Here is a 14,142-nt window from a genome sequence, read left to right as displayed (position 1 = left end):
CTGACGGAATCCGAGAAGAGGAGTAGCAGGAGAAGGAGCATCTGAACGAGCGGAAGATGCCAACGAGCGACAACTCCCCTCAGCAGAGGTGTTGGAGCCTTGACTGGCTGATAGAGGGCGATTGACGTCGGGTGATGGAGCAAGTAACGGAGCGGGTGATGGAGCGGGGGCTGGGGCAGGCAGAACCGCCGTATCTTTATCACGGTTTTCCCAGGCCACCGACTGGTGACGCTGCATATGCTGACGCAACGCTGTAGTCCCAACATGGGCCCCCTGGCCACGCTTGACTTTCTGGCCACATAGTCGACATACGGCTACGTTTACTTCCTCGGGCGGCTTGACGAAAAATTGCCACACCACCGAGTAGGAAACTTTGCCCCCGCTACTCCTCACTGGCTGACTGCTACTTCCTCCGTGCGCACCGGCACCACTACTGGCCGTGGTGGTAGGCTGCAGTGGAGCTGGTGCTCTACTCCGTGGCCGTTTGGCTCCACTGACACTGCTGCGACCCTGCTGCCTCCTGGGCAACCCACCGACTGTTTCGCTCTCTGCCAAGCTGGCACCCTCTTCTCCTGATGATGCGGAAGAAATTACCTGATGACGACGAGGCTGCCAAGTGCGATCAACCTCCTCATCATCAAGTAGGGTCTCCGCCTCACTACTAGCCCCTCGGCTGCGTCTGGGTCAGGAGACAGACCTGTCTCTAGACCGGCTACCGAGCCACTCTCCTCGCCAGTACTTCTTCGCCTGGCTGCTGAAAAGGCGGATGTCTCCCCCCGTTCCTGACCGCCCTCTGTTAGCTCTTCCTCACTGTACAGTGGGGCTGAGCCCACAGCATGCGATACTTCGCTTGGTGAGGGAACAGCAAAGGACAGGGGCAGGTAGAGGACACGTGATTTCAGTGGGCTTGCTCCCGGGCCATGCCAACTAACGGTTGTGTCTGATGTACCCACCGACCGTTGGCTGTAGGTGTCAGAGGTGACCTGGGAAGAGGAAGACGACCGAGCCAACCAATCGATGACGGCAGGGTTGTCGGTGGAGACACGACCGCTGGATGACACCGGGAGCACTGGCCTCTGGCTGCGAATAGTGCTGCCTCGACCCCTTCCTCTGCTGCCACGTCTGCTCGCTCCTAAAACATTGCCTCCTCTGCCACTCCTCTGCATGTTGTCTGACATACTCTTTAATTCAACGATTCTGTGTCCCTGAGTAACAATTCTGTGTCCCTGAGTAACAATTCTGTGTCTGTCCCTGAGTAACAATTCTGTGGCCCTGAGTAACAATTCTGTGTCCCTCAGTAACAATTCTGTGTCCCTGAGTAACGTTTCTGTGGCCCTAAGTAACGGTTCTGTGGCCCTCAGTAACAATTCTGTGGCCCTCAGTAACAATTCTGTGTCTGTCCCTGAGTAACAATTTTGTGGCCCTAACTAACGTTTCTGTGGCCCTAAGTAACGGTTCTGTGGCCCTCAGTAACAATTCTGTGTCCCTCAGTAACAATTCTGTGTCTGTCCCTGAGTAACAATTCTGTGGCCCTAAGTAACGGTTCTGTGGCCCTCAGTAACAATTCTGTGGCCCTAAGTAACGGTTCTGTGGCTCTCAGTAACAATTCTGTGTCCCTGAGTAACAATTCTGTGGCCCTAAGTAACGGTTCTGTGGCCCTCAGTAACAATTCTGTGGCCCTCAGTAACAATTCTGTCTGTCCCTGAGTAACAATTCTGTGGCCCTAAGTAACGGTTCTGTGACCCTCAGTAACAATTCTGTGTCCCTGAGTAACGTTTCTGTGGCCCTAAGTAACGGTTCTGTGGCCCTCAGTAACAATTCTGTGTCCCTGAGTAACAATTCTGTGTCTGTCCCTGAGTAACAATTATGTGGCCCTAAGTAACGGTTCTCTGGCCCTCAGTAACAATTCTGTGTCCCTGAGTAACAATTCTGTGGCCCTAAGTAACGGTTCTGTGGCCCTCAGTAACAATTCTGTGTCCCTGAGTAACCTTTCTGTGGCCCTAAGTAACGGTTCTGTGGCCCTCAGTAACAATTCTGTGTCCCTGAGTAACAATTCTGTGTCTGTCCCTGAGTAACAATTCTGTGGCCCTAAGTAACGGTTCTGTGGCCCTCAGTAACAATTCTGTGTCCCTGCGTAACGTTTCTGTGGCCCTAAGTAACGGTTCTGTGGCCCTCAGTAACAATTCTGTGGCCCTCAGTAACAATTCTGTGTCCGAGTAACAATTCTGTGTCTGTCCCTGAGTAACAATTCTGTGGCCCTAAGTAACGGTTCTGTGGCCCTCAGTAACAATTATGTGTCCCTGAGTAACAATTCTGTGGCCCTAAGTAACTGTTCTGTGGCCCTCAGTAACAATTCTGTGTCCCTCAGTAACAATTCTGTGTCTGTCCCTGAGTAACAATTCTGTGGCCCTAAGTAACGGTTCTGTGGCCCTAAGTAACAATTCTGTGTCCCTGAGTAACGTTTCTGTGGCCCTAAGTAACGGTTCTGTGGCCCTCAGTAACAATTCTGTGGCCCTAAGTAACGGTTCTGTGTCTGTCCCTGAGTAACAATTCTGTGGCCCTAACTAACGTTTCTGTGGCCCTAAGTAACAGTTCTGTGGCCCTCAGTAACAATTCTGTGTCCCTGAGTAACAATTCTGTGTCTGTCCCTGAGTAACAATTCTGTGGCCCTAAGTAATGGTTCTGTGGCCCTCAGTAACAATTCTGTGTCCCTGAGTAACGTTTCTGTGTCCCTGAGTAACGTTTCTGTGGCCCTAAGTAACGGTTCTGTGGCCCTCAGTAACAATTCTGTGTCCCTGAGTAACAATTCTGTGTCTGTCCCTGAGTAACAATTCTGTGGCCCTAAGTAACGGTTCTGTGGCCCTCAGTAACAATTCTGTGTCCCTGAGTAACAATTCTGTGGCCCTAAGTAACGGTTCTGTGGCCCTCAGTAACAATTCTGTGTCCCTGAGTAACAATTCTGTGTCTGTCCCTGAGTAACAATTCTGTGGCCCTAAGTAACGGTTCTGTGGCCCTCAGTAACAATTCTGTGTCCCTGAGTAACGTTTCTGTGGCCCTAAGTAACGGTTCTGTGGCCCTCAGTAACAATTATGTGGCCCTCAGTAACAATTCTGTGTCCGAGTAACAATTCTGTGTCTGTCCCTGAGTAACAATTCTGTGGCCCTAAGTAACGGTTCTGTGGCCCTCAGTAACAATTCTGTGTCCCTGAGTAACAATTCTGTGGCCCTAAGTAACGGTTCTGTGGCCCTCAGTAACAATTCTGTGTCCCTCAGTAACAATTCTGTGTCTGTCCCTGAGTAACAATTCTGTGGCCCTAAGTAACGGTTCTGTGGCCCTCAGTAACAATTCTGTGTCCCTGATTAACGTTTATGTGGCCCTAAGTAACGGTTCTGTGGCCCTCAGTAACAATTCTGTGGCCCTCAGTAACAATTCTGTGTCTGTCCCTGAGTAACAATTCTGTGGCCCTAACTAACGTTTCTGTGGCCCTAAGTAACAGTTCTGTGGCCCTCAGTAACAATTCTGTGGCCCTAAGTAACTGTTCTGTGGCCCTCAGTAACAATTCTGTGTCCCTCAGTAACAATTCTGTGTCTGTCCCTGAGTAACAATTCTGTGGCCCTAAGTAACGGTTCTGTGGCCCTAAGTAACAATTCTGTGTCCCTGAGTAACGTTTCTGTGGCCCTAAGTAACGGTTCTGTGGCCCTCAGTAACAATTCTGTGGCCCTAAGTAACGGTTCTGTGTCTGTCCCTGAGTAACAATTCTGTGGCCCTAACTAACGTTTCTGTGGCCCTAAGTAACAGTTCTGTGGCCCTCAGTAACAATTCTGTGTCCCTGAGTAACAATTCTGTGTCTGTCCCTGAGTAACAATTCTGTGGCCCTAAGTAATGGTTCTGTGGCCCTCAGTAACAATTCTGTGTCCCTGAGTAACGTTTCTGTGTCCCTGAGTAACGTTTCTGTGGCCCTAAGTAACGGTTCTGTGGCCCTCAGTAACAATTCTGTGTCCCTGAGTAACAATTCTGTGTCTGTCCCTGAGTAACAATTCTGTGGCCCTAAGTAACGGTTCTGTGGCCCTCAGTAACAATTCTGTGTCCCTGAGTAACAATTCTGTGGCCCTAAGTAACGGTTCTGTGGCCCTCAGTAACAATTCTGTGTCCCTGAGTAACAATTCTGTGGCCCTAAGTAACGGTTCTGTGGCCCTCAGTAACAATTCTGTGTCCCTGAGTAACAATTCTGTGGCCCTAAGTAACGGTTCTGTGGCCCTCAGTAACAATTCTGTGTCCCTCTGTGTCTGTCCCTGAGTAACAATTCTGTGGCCCTAACTAACGTTTCTGTGGCCCTAAGTAACAGTTCTGTGGCCCTCAGTAACAATTCTGTGTCCCTGAGTAACGTTTCTGTGGCCCTCAGTAACAATTCTGTGGCCCTCAGTAACAATTCTGTGTCTGTCCCTGAGTAACAATTCTGTGGCCCTAACTAGCGTTTCTGTGGCCCTAAGTAACGATTCTGTGGCCCTCAGTAACAATTCTGTGTCCCTGAGTAATGTTTCTCTGTCCCTAAGTAACGTTTCTCTGTCCCTAAGTAACATTTCTGTGGCCCTAACTCTGTCCCTAATACAGAGCGGTCTGCCTCTCTTGAATGACTGGAGGCAAATGGAGAATTCTAAAATGGCCGCCATTTATAGCTCGACCATTACACAGTGCTGGCTGGCTGGCTGCTGATTGGCTAATGCGATCACATGTCATTAAGGAATGCATTATGGGTCAGCGCGCCTTGTCTGCGCGCCTTCCCAGACATCCCCGCTCCGTCGCCGCACATGTCGCCGCCATTTTAGGAAAAATTTCGATTCGCGCATCCGAAGTATGCTATTTTTCGGATTCGGCGAAAATTTTCCAATATTCGAAACGAATTCCACTTCGCCTACTTCGATTCGCTCATCTCTAGTAATGATCAAAGTGTTATATTAAGTGCAGACCCAGGTGTGGAATGAACATTGGTATTATGGGTGAAATGGGTGAGGTAAGGACGAAAACTGCATGGAGAGTAATCTCAGGTCAAAACGAAAGTGGCTGTTAAGAGGTTGGTGGCCTATGGGTCCTATGACTTCTTAGATTTGGCCACGGTACATCTGAGTTATATATAAACAAACAGAAATACATCCAGCATGAAGTGTAGTAATGAAATGTATCGATATAAAGAAAAACATGCCCTCACACGATGGAAGGGAAGGCATGTAATCCACATTGCCAGCTGTAAATGGCCACTCAGTCCACATCAATGCACAGGAGTCTCACGTGAAGTTTGGCTATGCTGAGGTGCTCCTCACAGGCAAATGCTGGCTTTGGAGAGACCGGCCGCTGTCAGGTGCAGACATGCCTACTGAAACATCATACATTGGAAATGCAGAAGAGGAGACACGCATTTATTTTAGGGGATTCTCCTTTCATCAGAGGATTACCCATGACTGTATTTAAGGCCAGCTCAAAAATGTAATCCATTAAGGGACAACTGCATGTCAAACCAGGGCTTTGTTTTCAGCCAGGATGTGGTGGAAAAGAGTTTTGCCACCTCCAGCAGCTGCCTCGTGCACCCCACTACTTACTGTCACTTGTAAACCCAAAACCGGCTTCTGTTTTACAAGTGACAGCACAGGCCTCCTTTTCTGTCGGCACTCAGGAAGGGACAGCTGCTGGAAAGCGCAGTGTGTTTATGGACTGCAGGGAGAGCATCTCATGCTGTGTCCTGCTGGATGATCTCACTGCTGATTACACTGCAGGCCACTGGGGAAGAGAAGAAGACAGGGCGGCTGCTGACAGGTGAACAGATTTTGTGTGTAGTACACACCTGAACCCTGCATTTTGTGCGTAATGCACTCCTAAGCCCTGCATTCTTTGCACAAAGCACTCCCAAACCCTGCATTCTGTAAGTAACGCACTCCTAAACCGTGAATTCCAAGCATAACACACTCATGAACTCTTCATTCTGTGTATAGTACACTCCTGAACCCTGCAGTATGTGCATAACATACCCCCAGACTTTGCATCTTTTTGCTTAATGCACTCCTGAACCCTGTATTCTGTGCATTATGCATTCTTGACAACCTGTATTCTGAGCATGATGCACTGCTGAACTCTGCATTCTGTGTGTAGTTCACTCTTGAACCCTGCACTCTGTGTGTAGTACACTCCTGAACATTGTTCTCTGTGTGTAGTGCATGCCTAAACCCTGAGCTTTGTGTGTAGTGCATTCCTGAACTTTGCAGTCTGTGTGTAATGCACTCCTGACACTCTGCATTCTCTACATAGCGCACCCCTGAAACCTTTATTCTGTGCATAATGCATTCCTGACATCCTGCATTCTAAGCATAAAGCACTGCTGAACTCTGCATTCTGTGCATAGCACACTCCTGAACCCTGCGCTCTGTGTGTAGCACACTCCTGAACCTTGTGCTCTGTGTGTAGCGCTCTACCAAACCCTGTGCTTTATGAGTAGCACACTCCTGAACCCTGTGCTCTTTGTGTAATACACTCCTAAACTCTGAACTCTGTGTGTAGCACGCTCCTGAACCCTGCACTCTGCATGTAGCACACTCCTGAACCCTGCACTATGTGTGTAGAGCACTCCTAAACCCTGCACTCTGCATGTAGCATACTCCTGAGCTCTGCACTGTGTGTAGCACACTTCTGAACCCTGCACTCTGTGCGTAGTGCACTCCTGAACCCTGCACCTGTGTGTTATGCACTCCTGGTTTTATTTAAAAATGCCCCTTTAGGGAACATCCATTTTATTTTTTTCACATTTTTTTACATGTATTTTTAAATGTTTTCTTTTTTTTGATCAGCTGTATTGCTATAACAAGCAATAAATATCATCCCGTTTGACAGCATGGGTAGTCACAGGTCCTCTTTACTGAAATATCTGGGGTCTATTAGACCCCAGATCTCTCCTCTGCCTCACTCCCAAGATTAGTTTGATCGGATGTTTTCAGAGGCCCTTAACAGCCCATTTACATTAGAACGAATCAGTTTGGGACAATATACTTGTCACTTCTGGTTTCTTAAACCATAGAGATGATCGGGGAAGTTCTGGTCCTCAATCATTCCTAGGGGCAGTAAGTGGATAGAAAAGAAAACTAATGCAGACATCATATCTAAGAATTAGTAAGCTGCAATACAGTACTTTTTTGCTTTTGGTTTTAATAATACTTGAAGCTCTACTATTCACAGTGGTTATTTATTACCATTAATGGATTATTATTATGATTATTTTTATTATTTACTGTGATATTATTAATATGTTCTTTTCTTTTTTTATTATTTATCATATTTAAATCCAATCATTGTGATTTAATAATATATATTCTTTATATTTATTCTCATTAGTCTAGATTTGTTTGCCTGGGGCATATTTAATTAATTATTTTAGCAATAAAACATAATTATCAGATTTCCTCTGTCGCTGCATCAAGTTTTTTCTGCACTTTATGTACATCTATGATTTTATTGTTGTCTATTTAAAGTTTATTCTCCACCCTTATGGCTTCATTTTCCTTTAATTAAATTTTTGAGATATATTGAAGTATAATGTATTATGCTCAGATGGCCTGTGTTTACATGATTATTAGAGATGAGCGAATCGAATCAGGCGAAGTGGAATTCGTTTCGAATTTCAGGAAAAATTCGATTCGCGGCGAATCCAAATTTTTGCCGACTTCGGATGGTCGAATCAAATTTTTCCTGATCGGCCGTTTTCATCCCTTCTACAGCCGGCAAAAATGTCCCTGCAGAGAGCTCCGCTATTTCTGACAGCTGTCTGACAGTTCTTTCACATTTACAGCGATTGAAACATTGTATGTATTTGTTTCCATTTAGGATACAGATGTTTTTATTAGGAAACAAATAGATACAATGTTTCAATCGCTGGAAATGTGAAAGAACTGTCAGAGAACTGTCAGAAATAGAGGAACTCTGCACATACACTTTTTGCTTTACTGGAATTATTCTTATTTTCATTCTTCTTATTATTATTTTCATTCTTCTTTTCATTCTTTTCATTCTTCTTTTCATTCTTCTTCTTATTTTCATTCTTCTTTTCATTCTTTTCATTCTTCTTTTCATTCTTCTTCTTATTTTCATTCTTCTTTTCATTCTTCTTGTCATTCTTTTCATTCTTCTTTTCATTCTTTTCATTCTTCTTGTCATTCTTTTCATTCTTCTTCTTATTTTCATTCTTCTTTTCATTCTTTTCATTCTTCTTTTCATTCTTCTTCTTATTTTCATTCTTCTTTTCATTCTTTTCATTCTTCTTTTCATTCTTTTCATTCTTCTTTTCATTCTTCTTCTTCTTTTCATTCTTCTTTTCATTCTTTTCATTCTTCTTTTCATTCTTCTTCTTATTTTCATTCTTCTTTTCATTCTTTTCATTCTTCTTTTCATTCTTCTTCTTATTTTCATTCTTCTTTTCATTCTTCTTCTTCTTTTCATTCTTCTTTTCATTCTTTTCATTCTTCTTTTCATTCTTCTTCTTATTTTCATTCTTCTTTTCATTCTTTTCATTCTTCTTTTCATTCTTTTCATTCTTCTTTTCATTCTTCTTTTCATTCTTTTCATTCTTCTTTTCATTCTTCTTCTTATTTTCATTCTTCTTTTCATTCTTTTCATTCTTCTTTTCATTCTTTTCATTCTTCTTCTTTTCATTATTTTCATTCTTCTTCTTCTTCTTCTTCTCCTCATTCTTTTCATTCTTTTCATTCTTCTTCTTCTTCTTCTTCTTCTTTTCATTCTTTTCATTCTTCTTCTTCTTTTCATTCTTTTCATTCTTCTTCTTCTTCTTCTTCTTCTCCTTCTTCTTCTTTGGCCCCGTGACTGCCCAAATGAGTGAAGTGTGCGGTGATTCTAAGATCGACGGCACTCATCTGCATGTCATACTGACTGACAGTATTATTTCTCTTCCCCAGCAGACTCCAAGGGCATTTAAATTAAAGGTACAGTGTTCTGCACTAATATAAAGGCTCTCTGAAGCCTAGAAACCCTTTTTATAAGTAAAATTTGCGGCAAATAAATTTGAATCAAATCAAATTTTTTCGGAAAATTCGGCGAATCAGGCGAATCGAATTTTTGAAAAATTCGCTCATCTCTAATGATTATCTATCCTGGAAAGGGATACATTCTGATTTTTATCATTTATTTTTATTTCTATGTATTCCTATCATATATATTCATGTCACTTTCTATGGCTTTTCTACATGTTATGTTCTCAGGGAGGCACTTTATGATAATTCAATACCCTTCTTGCCCACATGGGTTCTCAGCAAGTTGTACTTTTTGTGGTTATGTTAGATTACATGGTCACTGTGCAGTTGTCCCCTGATAGGTTAAGTTTTTGAGCACTATTGCATAGCTGGCCCTAAATACGGTCATGGGTAATCCTCTGATAGGCTGATGAAAGGGGAATCCCCCAGAAATCCTCTTATGAATCTCCAACCTATGACGTTATCTTGGTAGGTGTGTCTGCACATGACAGCGGTCAGTCACTCCTCTGTTCCACACAGAACCAGTGTTTCCCTGGGAGTAGGAACAGCTCAGCATGGCCAGGCTTCACTCAGAACTCCCATGCATTGATGTGGACTGAGTGGCCTTTTATTGCTGGCTATATGGATTACATGCCTTCCCTTTTACCATGTTTGTAAGTGCATTTTTTGCATTATTTTTGTTCTTTATTGTGGATGTCTCTCTGTTTGTTTTTGGTGTGCCCCTGAGGATGTGTTGGTACACAAAACGCATTGGGTGGAGCCCTATTGCTGATGCCACGTCGCCACCATTGAGAAGCAGTGGCCATCTTGGTACTCACTTTGCTATTATTTTTATTACTCCACGTGGATATTTTAAATTGTTACTCATGACCATTAGAATAAAGTACTACACTATTAAGCACCTTTCTGGCTCCTGTGGCTGAGCTAATTCCTCCCCAGGACCACCAGGCACCCACCTTGATGGATGGATGGATCTGGATGACTAACCCATAGCTGCACCCCCAGATGTGTGATGTGTATAACCCATGCACATGAATACTTTTGTTCTGGTGAGTGTAGACCAGCCCCAAGGGTGGATTACCTTTCACGAGTTCATGCACTACTGTCCATCATGGATAAACCACACGTGCCATTCATAGGCTTTCTCTGAGTTGGTACTCTCACACGAAGGACAATCCATTATTCAGGAATGATTATATGAACTTTTTTTAGCACCATTTACCAGTTTACATCATTATTGCACTTATTTGCACTTTGTTGACTTTACATGCGTTGATGATTGATAACATGCATTTATAGCGCTGCACTATTACTGTAACATATTTCTATTCTGGGACTGTTGCCAATACCCTGAGTGCTAGCTGCTACCTTCATATCTATACCTAGATTTATATTTATCTTGTGTAATACCATTTTAGTGGTCTATATAATTTTACCAGCGCACGCTTTATCATTATTTTTAAACAATGTAACTATTCTACATTGCAGCTCAAGCTCTGTCTCCCTCAGTGGCTTAGTGGTTAGAACTCAGAACTTACAGCATATGGGTCATGGGTTCTAATCCCAGTCATGGCTGCACCTGTCTGCATCCCAGTTTGCATGCTTTCTCTGCACGCATGTGTTTCTGCCAACACTCCAAAGACATGCTGTTAGGTAATTGGGCCTAGTATATGTCTGAGTTTCTGGTCTTAGATTGTAAGCTCCTTGACATTTGTGAATACCCAATTTCCAGGGTTCTGTCAGTGCCAGGAATATTGATCAATCAATTACCATTTTGGCTACTAAGTGGAAAGGGAGTGAATCTTACCTGTGTCCTGTTCTTCTGACAAGTTTGAAACTTTCAATTTTCCTTCTGTTTATATTTCACTACAACTTTGTTTATCTTCTCTAAGGCTACTTTCACACTAGCTTTGTCAGCAGGCATCAGACAGGCATTTGGGAAGCGTTTTTTACGCTTCTTAAATGCCTATGAAAATTCTGCACATGGCAGCACACAGTGCTGTTCACACTGAAGCGTTAGCATTGCGTCACGGCAAAACTGGCGCCTCATGTCCAGTCAGGAGGAGTTGAAGCTTCCCATTCAAGTCTATGGTGCTGCTCCTCAAATGCCTGGCAGACGCGGTTGTGAGGCGTTTTTGGAGCGTTAATACCATTTAACTTCATTACAGGCATTTGTGGCGCAGTTTTAATGCTTGGTAAATGCTTATCACATGCCTCAAAACCGCACATAGGACATTTGGGGAGCATTTGAGGAGTGTTAAAACCGCTTCCCAAACACCTGTCAAATGCTATAGGGACGTTTGGCAAGAGTTAGAAATAAAGTCAAGTGTGAACGAGCTCTTAAACCTCTCTCCTTATACAACTTGATCCCCTCCCCCACCCCCTGTCATCACCTGTCATCAAAAATGCATCCAAAATGCTGTGGAACACGCTAAACATGCATCAAAAAAGTGCATGCAAAAACGCATCTGGAACACATCTAGACTGTGTTTCTATAGTGTGAACTGGCCCTTAGGACTTGTTCACACCACTTGTGGTGCAGAAATGCATGCAAGAACACACATTGTCCAGCACAACAAAGAAATGCAATGCCCTCTGCAGATGTGCACAGATACCATGATGAAAACTTAATTGCACTTCCACAAGTCTAGTAAACACAGATGCATTCACAGCCACCAAAACGCATGGCACCACACTACTACTGTGCAGGTAGGTGCAACACACTTTTACAATAACATGCCTGCAGTATTTTTGCATGTTCCCACACGTCAGGCAGCCCATTGAAATTAATGAGCTGAGGAAAAAAAAGTAAAAAATGCCCCATTCACACAGGTCCTCTGTCCTGTACAGCATGAATGAGGGGGTTGTTCATGTGGCTGGAGCCACCTGTTACACTATGGGGACACAGCAGCTGTATGAACACAGGTTGTCATCCGACAGGTGTGAAGGCGTGGGGAAGTGGCCCTGAATGCTCACTGTCTGTGTTCAGGGCTGTACACCTGCACCCATATGCTTTTCAAATTATGACCTGCAGCATTCCCATTGTGTAACATAGGTTGCCTGCAAACGGCAACAGCCACAAAAACAAACCACTGATTCACACTCTACAGGCCGCAGCACCCATGTGAATGAGCCCCAAGACCTCCATTACACACACAGCTTTATTTATGAACTCAGTACAGTTTTATCATTTAGATTTCACAGGAATATGGTTGGGATTATGTCCATTAATAATGTTTTTAGTGTATTTTTACCATAAATATAATTTGGATATTTTCTCTGGCGGTGGGGGGCTGTCAGGTATGCTGTACGGGGCCCCATGATATCTAACAGTGGCCCTGGGTGTATGCTTGTGTCTGTGCCACCTGTATAGTTAGGAAGAACCTTGAACCTCTGCTATGTATCTCAGTGGATCTAGGAATTTGACATGTTTTCAACTGAAAATACAATTATTAGTAATGTTTCCTTGGCAAATGAGGATCAGCTCCTCGGTGGAGAAAAGCGATCTCGTCATGTCCAGATGTGTTCTGGAATTCCACAAAATTCACAAAGCTCAAAAATAGACTTGCAAATTTCCACTAAACTCTCCTAACTACACCCCCATCCACTAACACTCCCCACTACCACTTCCGGGTGTGTGCAAACGTCCTTCCATCAACGTCATGACGCATTTCCAGTATGACAGCTGCTCTAAGTGCCTCCTCCAACAGCCATCTTGGCGTTTATTTGTACACCGTAGCAATTTTACATGCGGCTCCATTGACATTTGACATTGGCAAATATATGTTTGCAGCTCTACTGTGTATATGACATTGGTGAATGTATGCTTACAGCTCTATTGTGTATATGACATTGGTGAATGTATGCTTGCAGCTCTACTGTGTATATGACATTGGTGAATGTATATTTGCCGGTAAATGCCCAAAGTCAACATAAATTGGGGGCCCAATTTATTACTGTTAAGAGGATTGTAGAAAAAGAATACCTAGCTGCACATTGAACACGACCTATTGATTGGGTTTGATCTATTGATCTATGGATTTTGGTTTGTTAGTTTGGACATACTTGCATATGTGCGCTCTAACAAGGGAGATTTGGGCATATTATATAGCTAGCACCAATAAGTGTTAGGGGTGCTAGTACATTCAACTAGAACATGAAATAATCCCCTCAAAAATACATAGTCCAAATGTTTATTCATCAAATACACATTCCACATTTATTTGGACAGCAACAACAAGTAGCTACATTCAATTTCTTGGTGAAGAAAAAAAAGCAGGATTGATGTTGCTAAAATAGAACGGTCCTGCTCATAAGAGTTTACACTCTAAAAGATTATACCTATAATGAACTGTGCTTTCACAGGTTACAGCAGGAAACACACAGTTAATATGAATCACGTAGTAGGCTTATCTATCCACAAAATAGGCTGCAGATCAAAATATCAATATAAAAATACATACGTGCCAAAATAAAACACCTCCCACCTCCCCAATTCCCCACACATACATTTCTCATCAGGTTTGTCTGAAAACTGCATTTCAGTCTAAATAAAGCAAACTATAGCCAAGTGCAGATTTGGAAGAGCAGAGCAATAGACATGTGTTAGGATTACAATGCAAAGATAATAAACACAATCATTGTACAATAACACACAAACACACCTTAGAAGGAAAAAATGCAAAACATTTACAGCCCACATCAAAACACAGAGTGAGTGTGGCCTGGGGGCAATTCACCACAATATCTCTTCCCCCCCAAACCACCACAGACAAGGACTTGCAGAAAATAACGTTGCCTATACAAGGAAAATCAGCCACTACTGCAACTCTTTATATAACATAGGCCACACCCACCACTGTCATTCATTTGGTCAGAGAAAGTGTTTTCACCCGATGAATCCTCTTCCCACCTGCGGTAACCCTTGGTATACAGGCCCCACAAATCAGAGTCAGAAAGAAAGCCACAGTGACGTGTACCTGTGCAGCATACAACAGAACATTGAACAGGGATGTGAAAGGGAACCCTATTGGCAATATTTCTTGGCCCTATGGGCACAATTCACTCCAGATTATCGCATGAGTTAAGGCAGTCACATGACCACATCTCGCATGCAATA

The sequence above is a fragment of the Staurois parvus genome, unplaced genomic scaffold (genome assembly GCF_062004578.1).
Source record: "Staurois parvus isolate SC_StPar_1 unplaced genomic scaffold, SC_StPar_1.0 ptg001435l, whole genome shotgun sequence".
Taxonomy (NCBI): Eukaryota; Metazoa; Chordata; class Amphibia; order Anura; family Ranidae; genus Staurois; species Staurois parvus.
This window is presented reverse-complemented; position numbering follows the sequence as displayed.